At 36.7% G+C, this 10491-nt stretch overlaps 2 non-coding genes across 2 annotated transcripts; both read right to left on the reverse strand.

The window, feature by feature from the left end:
- Positions 1-6391: 6391 nt before the first annotated feature.
- Positions 6392-6473, reverse strand: TRNAS-CGA (transfer RNA serine (anticodon CGA)). The gene has a single exon. It is a non-coding gene; the product is annotated as a tRNA-Leu (tRNA).
- Positions 6474-7301: 828 nt separating this feature from the next.
- TRNAS-AGA (transfer RNA serine (anticodon AGA)) lies at positions 7302-7383 on the reverse strand. The gene has a single exon. It is a non-coding gene; the product is annotated as a tRNA-Ser (tRNA).
- Between the last annotated feature and the right edge of the window lie 3108 nt (positions 7384-10491).

Consider the following 10491-nt stretch of genomic DNA (forward strand, 5'->3'; position numbering starts at 1 on the left):
AACAGTTCAATTCCTCGATGAGAACTATAAACTTCTGTTTCTCATATCCTCGGGAACTAGCAACAACAGTATCCCACGACTCGAGGAAAGATGACATCAAAATCAAAGCTTTAAATTATCTTTGAAATTACCAAACTCAGTTGACTTATATAATAACTATACCATCTATTATGTAGAACTATCTCCTTAACCACTCAGACATATTGACACCCCTTATGTTAGACATCAAAATCAAAGCTTTAATTTCATCTTTGAAATTACCGAACCCACTCCTTAACCACTCGGACATATTGACAACCCCGACATGAATGGACATATTGACACCCTTATATAAAGAAAGATTCATTCCTTGTTAAACCGATGTGGGTATTCACAATAAAGCTAAAAATTCGTCAACAGCAAGATTCAAACCTATGCAGATATAGCCCAACAGATATTTAGAGCACTACTCTACCTTGTTTGGGTCATTCCATTTACTTCTTCCCCTTCGGTCAACACTTAGAGAATATCAACTACTCTAGGTCATTCCATTTAATTCTTCCCCTTTGGTCAACACTGAGAGCACTACCAAATGAATCTCAATGAATAGCACTACCGAGATGAATTTCAATGAATAGCACTACCAGATGAATCTTAATGAATCTCTAATTTCTCGTTTGCGTGGGTCCATTTACTTCTTCCCCTTTGGTCAACACTGAGAGCACTACTAGATGAAAATAGCACTACCAGATGAACCTCAATGAATCTCCAATTTCTCGTTTGCATATACTTTCACTGAGAACTACTTCTCGGCAATCTCCAATTCAATGAATAGCACTACCAGATGAATCTCAATGAATCTCCAATTTCTCGTTTGCGTATACTTTCGCTGAGAACTACTTCTTGGCGATCTCCAATTTCTCGTTTGCGTATACTTTCGCTGAGAACTACTTCTTGGATTTTAGCAAACTTCAGTTTCTCAGATTCTCGGGAACTGATTGTGGCAACAACAATCTCAACACTGAGAGCACTACTAGATGAATCTCAATAATAGCACTACTAGATGAATCTCAGTAATAGCACTACCAGATGAATCTTAATGAATCTCCAATTTCGAGAATCAATGAATAGCACTACCAGATGAATCTCAATGAATCTCCAATTTCTCGTTTGCATATACTTTCGCTGAGAACTACTTCTCGTCGATCTCCAATTCAATGAATAACACTACTAGATGAATCTTAATGTACCAGATGAATCTCAATGAATCTCCAATTTCGAATCTCAAGCACTACTAGATGAATCTCAATGAATCTCCAATTTCTCATTTGCATATTCTTTCGCTGAGATTTACTTCTCTGCGATTTCCAATTCAATGAATAGCACTGCCAGATGAATCTCAATGAATCTCCAATTTCTTGTTTGTGTTACTTTCGCTGAAAACTACTTCTCGGATTTCTGATCTCCAATTTCTCGTTTGCGTATACTTTCACTGAGAACTACTTCTTGGATTTCAAAAAACTTCAGTTTCTGCACTACCAGATGACTTTCGCTGAGAACTACTTCTCGGTTTTCAACAAACTTTAGTTTCTGCACTACCAGATGACTTTCGCTGAGAACTACTTCTCAGATTTCATCAAACATCAGCTTCTGCACTACCTGATGACTTTCGCTGAGAACTACTTCTCGAATTTCACCAAACTTCTGTTTTTTGAACTACTTCTCGGATTTCATCAAACTTCCGTTTCTGCACTACCAGATGACTTTCGCTGAGAAATACTTCTCGGATTTCATCAAACTCAGTTTCTACACTACCAGATGACTTTCGCTGAGAACTACTTCTCGGATTTCATCAAACATCAGCTTCTGCACTACCTGATGACTTTTGCTGAGAACTACTTCTCGAATTTCACCAAACTTCTGTTTTTTGAACTACTTCTCGGATTTCATCAAACTTCCGTTTCTGCACTACCAGATGACTTTCGCTGAGAACTACTTCTCGGATTTCATCAAACTCAGTTTCTACACTACCAGATGACTTTCGCTGAGAACTACTTCTCGAATTTCATCAAACATCAGCTTCTGCTACCTGATGACTTTCGCTGAGAACTACTTCTCAAATTTCACCAAACTTCTGTTTTTTGAACTACTTCTCGGATTTCATCAAACTTCCGTTTCTGCAATACCAGATGACTTTCGCTGAGAACTACTTCTCGAATTTCATCAAACTTCAGTTTCTACACTACCAGATGACTTTCGCTGAGAACTACTTCTCGGATTTCACCAAACTTCTGTTTTTTGAACTACTTCTCGGATTTCATCAAACATCAGCTTCTGCACTACCAGATGAATTTCGCTGAGAACTACTTCTCGGATTTCATCAAACTTCCGTTTCTACACTACTAGATGACTTTCGCTGAGAACTACTTCCCCATTAAACTTCAGTTTCTGCACTACCAGATGACTTTCACTGAGAACTACTTCTCGGATTTCATCAAACTTCAGTTTCTGAACTACTTCTCAGATTTCATTAAACTTCAGTTTCTGAACTACTTCTTGGATTTCATCAAACTTCTGTTCTTGCACTACTAGATGACTTTCGCCGAGAACTACTTCTTGAATTTCATAAAACTTCAGTTTCTGCACTATTAGATGACTTTCGCTGAGAAGTACTTCTTGCTACTTCTTGGATTTGCACTGCTAGATGACTTTCGCTGAGAAGTACTTCTTTCTCAAATTTCTGATCTCCAATTTCTCGTTTGCGTATACTTTCACTGAGAACTACTTCTCGGATTTCAACAAACTTCAGTTTCTGCACTACCAGATGACTCTTACTGAGAACTACTTCTCGGTTTTCAACAAACTTCAGTTTTTGCACTACCAGATGACTTTCGCTGAGAATTACTTCTCGGATTTCATCAAACTTCCGTTTCTGCACTACCAGATGACTTTCGCTGAGAACTACTTCTCGGATTTCACCAAACTTCAGTTTCTGCACTACCAGATGACTTTCGCTGAGAACTACTTCTCGGATTTCACCAAACTTCAGTTTCTGCACTACCAGATGACTTTCGCTGAGAACTACTTCTCGGATTTCATCAAACTTCAGTTTCTGCACTATCAAATGACTTTCACTGAGAACTACTTCTCAGATGTCACCAAACTTCTGTTTTTTGAACTACTTCTCGAATTTCATCAAACTTCCGTTTCTACACTACTAGATGACTTTTGCTGAGAAGTACTTCTTGCTACTTCTTGGATTTGCACTACTAGATGAATTTCGCTGAGAACTACTTCTTGCTACTTCTTGGATTTATCAATAGCAGGATTCAAACCTGCGCAGTATAGCCCAACAAATTTCAAGTCTGTCTCCTTAACCACTCGAACATATTGACACCCCTTGTTTCCTTACCCACTCGTACATATCAACACCCCTTTTATAATTCAAACCTGCGATTTCGCGCATAGCCTAATACCCTTATACAAAGAATGAATCTTTCCTTGTTCAACCGATGTGTGATTTCACAGGCCACTCAGACATATTGACATCCTCAACCACTCGAACATATTGACACCCGTTGTTTGCTTACCCACTCGTACATATCGACACCCCTTTTATAATTCAAACCTACGATTTCGCGCATAGCCCAATACCCTTATACAAAGAATAAATCGTTCCTTGTTCAACCGATGTGTGATTTCACAGGCCACTTAGACATATTGACCCCCCTTACGTAAGGATGATTCGTTCCCTTAAACACTCGGTCATATTGACACCCTTGACACCTTTATCACCCTTATATAAAGAGTTCTTGGATTTGCACTACTAGATGAGTTTCGCTAAGAACTACTTCTTGTTACTTCTTGGATTTATCAATAGCAGGATTCAAACCTGCGCAGTATAGCCCAACAAATTTCAAGTCTGTCTCCTTAACCACTCGAACATATTGACACCCCTTGTCTGTCTCCTTGACACCCCTTGTCTGTCTCCTTAACCACTCGAACATATTGACACCCCTTGTCTGACTCCTTGACACCCCTTGTCTGTCTCCTTAACCACTCGAATTTCAAGTCTGTCTCCTTAACCACTCGAACATATTGACACCCCTTGTCTGTCTCCTTGACACCCCTTGTCTGTCTCCTTAACCACTCGAACATATTGACACCCCTTGTCTGACTCCTTGACACCCCTTGTCTGTCTCCTTGACACCCCTTGTCTGTCTCCTTAACCACTCGAACATATTGACACCCCTTGTTTCCTGCTTAAACACTCGGTCATATTGACACCCTTGACACCTTTATCACCCTTATATAAAGAGTGATTCGTTTCTTGTTTAACCAATGTGGGATTTCACATAAAGCTAAAAAAATTCATTAACAATAGGATTTGAACCTACGCAGGCATAAATAAGCCCAACAAATTTTGTGTCTATCTCCTTAACCACTCGAACATATTAACACCCTTTATGTAAGAAATGACTCGTTTCCCTTAACCACTGGGACATATTGACGCCCCTTATATAAGGAATGATTCGTTCCCTATTCAATCGATGTGGGATCTCATACTAAAGCTAAAAAGTCGTCAATAGCAAGACTCTTCAACCCCTCGAACATGTTGACATGCTTATATAAGGAATGATTCATTCCGTATTCAACCGATGTGGGATCCAACAAATGTGGAATTTCCTTTGCAGGCAAAGTCAAATAGAGGAAGGCAAAGCCCAATAGATTTAAAGTCTGGACATACTGACACCCCTTATATAAGGAATGATTCGTTTCTTATCCAACGATGTGGGATCTTCTCCTTAACCACTCGGACATGTTGGCACCCCTTATATAAAAAAATGATTCGTTCCCCAACCAATGTGGGATTTAATAATAAAGCTAAAAAGCCCAATGAGATTTGTAGTCTGTCTTCTTAGCCACTCAGACATATTGACACCCCTTATATAACGAATGATTCGTTCCCTATTCAACCGGTGGGATCTCACAATAAAGTTGGACATATTGACACCCCTTATATGAGAATGATTCGTTCCCTGTTCCCTATCCAACCGATGTCGGATTTCATAATAAAGCTATCACAACAAGATTTGAACCTGTGCAAGCAAAACCAGCCGATCCACAATAAAGCTAAAAAGTCATCACAACAAGATTTGAACTGTGCAAGCAAAATCAGCAGATCCACAATAAAGCTAAAAAGTCATCACAAAGTCATCGCAACAAGATTTGAACGTGTGCAAGCAAAACCCATATTCAACCGGTGGGATCTCACAATAAAGTTGGACATATTGACACCCCTTATATGAGAATGATTCGTTCCCTGTTCCCTATCCAACCGATGTCGGATTTCATAATAAAGCTATCACAACAAGATTTGAACCTGTGCAAGCAAAACCAGCCGATCCACAATAAAGCTAAAAAGTCATCACAACAAGATTTGAACTGTGCAAGCGAAACCAGCAGATCCACAATAAAGCTAAAAAGTCATCACAAAGTCATCGCAACAAGATTTGAACGTGTGCAAGCAAAACCCAACAGATTTCAAGTTTGTCTCCACACTTGTATAAGGAAAGATTTATTCTCTATCCCACCAATGTGGGATCTCACAGTAAAGCTCCCAACAAGATTTGAACCTGTGCAAGCAAAGCCCAACAAATTTCAAGTTTCAAGTCTCTCTCCACACTAACATAAGGAAAGATAAAGCTAAAAAGTCATCACAAAGTCATCGCAACAAGATTTGAACGTGTGCAAGCAAAACCCAACAGATTTCAAGTTTCAAGTCTCTCTCCACACTAACATAAGGAAAGATTCCTGCTCTCTCCACCCTATCATCACAAAGTCATTGCAACAAGATTTGAACGTGTGCAAGCAAAACCGATTTCAAGTTTCAAGTCTCTCTCTCTCCACACTAACATAAGGAAAGATTCCTGCTCTACCCAACAGATTTCAAGTCTCTCCACACTAATAACCACATTCTCTACCCCCAACAAAGGTATGATCTCTCTCTCTCTCTCCACACTAACATAAGGAAAGTCTCTCTCCACACTAATAACCACATTCTCTACCCCCAACAAAGGTATGATCTCTCTCTCTCTCTCCACACTAACATAAGGAAAGATTCCTGCTAAGTCTCTCTCCACACTAATAACCACATTCTCTACCCCCAACCACTAAAAAAAATATTCTTGTGATAGGGCCGTTCCTGGTCAGAAATATAGTGAAATCACCTTTCCTATTCTTTCCCCGGACCCTGCGACTAAGAAAGATGTTCACTTCTTAAAATATCCCATATACGTAGGCGGGAACAGGGGGGGTCAGATTTATCCCGACGGGAGTAAGAGTAAAAACAGCAGGATTCGACCTTTAACCATTTAGACATATTGTTCAACTGATGTGTGATTTCTCACATCGTCAACAGCAGGATTCGAACCTGCGTAGGCATAGCCTAACAGATTTTGAGTCTGTCTCCTTAACCAATCGGACATATTAACACCCCTTATATAAGCAATGATTCGTTCCTTTTAACCATTCGGACATATTGACACCCTTATATAAACACCGATGTGTGATTTCACGTTAAAACTAAAAATTCGTCAACAACAGGATTCAAACCTGCGCAAGCATAGCCCAACAGATTTCAGGTTGTCTCCTTAACCACTCGAACATATTTACACCCCTTACATAAGGAATGATTCGTTCCCCTTAACCATTCGGACATATTGACACCCTTATATAAAGAATTATTCATTCCTTGTTCAACCGTGTGTGATTTCATCGTCAATTTGAAACTGAGCAGGCATAGCCCATTCGAGTCGACTTAACCACTCTATTGACACCCCTTACATAAGGAATGATTCGCTCCCCTTAACCATTCGGACATAATGACACCCTTATGGATTCGTTCCCTTAACCATTCGGACATATTGACACCCTTATATAAAAAATTATTCGTTCCTTGTTCAACCGATGTGTGATTTCACCGTCAATTTGAACCTGAGTAGGCATAGCCCATTCGAGTCAACTTAACCCCTCAGACATATTAACACCCTTTATATAAGAAATGATTCAACTACAGGATTCGAACCAAGCATAAGCCCAAAATATTTTCTGTCTGTCTCCTTAACCACGGGAACATATTGACACCCCTTATGTAAGGAATGATTCATTCCCCTTAACCACTCGGACATATTGACACCCCTTATATAAGAAATGATTCGATCCCAACAGATTTTAAGCCTGGACATGTTGATACCCCTTATATAAGGAATGACTCGTTTCCTATCCAATCAAAGTGGTATTTAACAATAAAGCTAAAAAGTTGTCAACAACAGGATTCAAACCTACGTGGGCAAAGCCCAATAGATTTCTAATCCATCTTCTTAACCACTCAAACATATTGACACCCCTTATATAAGGAATGATTCGTTCCCTATTCAACCCATGTAAGATCTCACAATAAAGTTAAAAATTCGCCAATAGACGAGTTCCTCCTTAACCACTTGGACATATTGACACCCCTTGTATAAATATTCTTTCAACGGCATGTAAATTAGATTCCTTAGGACAAGATTGAAACCTAGCACAAAGACATACACAAAACATAATATCAGCTCTACTAGCAGTCAAGTAAAGTAAAGATTCAATCAAACCTCGATAAGATTTTATGTCTACACATTTACCTTTTTCATCCTTGTCAAGCTTGGTAGATGTGCTCATCGGAGTTTTTGCAATCTTACCTTCATTGAACTTGAACCTTTTGAGTAAATCCTTGGTGTATTTCTCTTGATTTAGAAAGATACCATCTTACAGTTGTTTGGTTTGAAGTCCAAGAAAGAAACTGAGCTCTCCCATCATACTCATCATACATTTAGAAAATTCTTCACATAAAGAAGGATTAGTAGAACCACGTATAATATCATCCATATGTGTTTGCACTAATAACATATCTTTTTCTTTAATTTTAATGGAGAGAGTAGTGTTGAGCTTACCCATTTTGAAATCAGCTTACCCATTTTGAAATCAGCTTACCCATTTTGAAATCATTCTCAATAAAAAAATTACTAAGTCTATCGTACCAAGCTCTTGGAGCTTGTTTTAAGCCATAAAGAGCATTTTTCAACTTATAACATGATGTGGAAAATCAAAATTTTCAAATCCAGGAAGTTGTTTTACATAAACTTCCTCCATAATATAACCATTAAGAATGCACTTTTCACATCAATCTGATATAATACAAAATTTTTGTAAGAAGCAAATGCAAGTAACATTCTAATATCTTTTAATCTAGCAACGGGTGCAAAAGTTTCTTCATAGTCAATACCTTCTTTCTGACAATAATCTTGAGCTACAAGTCTAGTTTTATTTCTAATGATATTCCCATTTTCATCAATTTTATTTCTAAAAACTCATTTGGTTCCAATAATGAAAATATTAGAGGGTCTACGGACTAATTCCCAAACTTTGTTCTTTCAAATTGATTTAGTTCTTAGCTAAAATCCAAAACTCATTATTTTCGGCATCCTCAAACTTTTTGGTTCAATTTGAGAAACAAAAGCAAGATTATTAAATAAGTTAATAGAGGAACGAGTTTCACACCTTGTTCGGGATCACTAATAATCAAGTCCTTGGGATGAGATGAGGCATACCTCCATACTTTTGGCACTGATGAAGAATCTTCTTCCTTCTTTTCATTTAAGCTCACTTCTTTTTTACTTGAAAGAGTTTCTTTTCCTTTGTCACCGACAGGTAAATCTCCAAAATTTCTTTCTAAATCATCATTGCAAATAGACTCATTAGAAATATTATTACAAGATTCATCAAATACCACGCATAGATTCTTCTATAACCAAAGTTCTCTTATTGAAAACTGTATAAGCTCTAGTAGATGAATAACCAAGAAAAATACCAATATACGTCTTAGAATCAAATTTTTCCAGCTTTTCTTTGTTGTTCAAAATAAAACATTTGCAACCAAAAACTTTGAAATACCCAATATTTAAAATTTTATTATGACAAAGTTCATAAGGAGTTTTATCTAGTCTAATTAAAACTCTATTTGAAACATAACAAGCGGTATTAATGGCTTCTGCCCAAAAATATTTAGGTAAATCATATTCATTTAACATTGATCTAGCAAATTCTCGTAAAGTACGATTTTTTTCTTTCAACCACACCGTTTTGTTGAGGAGTCCTTGTAGAAGAGAAGTCATTATAAAAATCATTATGTTCACAAAAATTTTCAAATGGTAGGCTATCAAATTCTCACTCCATGGTCACTCCTAATTTTAGTAATTAAAAAACCTTTTTGATTTTGGACTCTTTTACAAAACTAGCAAATCTTTTTCAAAACATTATTTTTATGTTTTATCGTCAAAACCCAAGTAAATCTCAAAAAATCATCAACTAAAAGTACATTTTCAATGAGAGTACCGGAGTCATTACCTATAGTACCCTTACCAATTATTTTACCCTTCGTGTTGTCGCCAAAAGTTACTAAGCCACCATCCTTCTTGGAAGACTCACAAACTTGGATTGGTTTCCCATCATGTGTCTTGAGCAACCACTATTCAAATACCACTCATTTTTTCTTGGAGGCTTTCAAGTAAACCTATCAACAAACATATTCGAAACTGACCTTTTAGTATCCATACTTGTTAGGGTCTTAACGAGTTAGTTTTCACAAATTTAGAAATCATGTTTGCATTCATATTAAAAAACTTACCACACGAGAAACAAACAACATCCTGTAGGAATTTATTTATTGGACTAAGTTTATGTATTCTATTTTGAATAGAAAAATTATTTCTTAAAACATTGTTAAATTTTATATTTTGAGAAAATTTTCTACCCGAAGAAATGTTTTGAGATTTTTTCAATATAAAGCAATTAGGTCTAATATGACATTCAACACCACAGTAACGACATATAGACACAAATTAGATTTATCATACTGAGATATAAATTTGCATGTGTTAGGCTTAGACATAATGGGGATGCTTTAACAAATATTGTTTTAGAACTTGAACGTTAGAACATTCATCAATATAGCCTAATTCTCTTTTATCACCACAAGGCTTACGTGCTTCAATTATTTTATCTAATTTTTTAGCACCTATAGTTAACTTTTGAATAGACTCTTTAGCCTTACCAAGTTGTATTTGATTCCTTTTCTTTGAGTAATTTAATTAATTTATCTTTTTCACAACAATCATGTTCAAGAAATTTAATTTTATCAATTAATGCAGTTTTCTCATCACAATCAAATACATGCTTTTTACTGGGTATATCAAATTTTACAACATTACAACATTATGATTATTCTCTTTTACCCAAGAAATTTCATTTAATAAAGACTTATTTTTAATAATTGAAGCCTTATATTTCTTTTGAAGCATAACATACTTTGAACCAAGTTTTTCTAAATCAAGTTGATCTACTAAAAAAACTTTAAATAATTCAACGTAAGAAGGAGATTCAAGAATTACCTCGTCTTCTTCATTCTCTTTGTTA

This window comes from Cucurbita pepo, chromosome 9 (assembly GCF_057944985.1).
Source record: "Cucurbita pepo subsp. pepo isolate OVF chromosome 9, ASM5794498v1, whole genome shotgun sequence".
Lineage (NCBI taxonomy): Eukaryota > Viridiplantae > Streptophyta > Magnoliopsida > Cucurbitales > Cucurbitaceae > Cucurbita > Cucurbita pepo.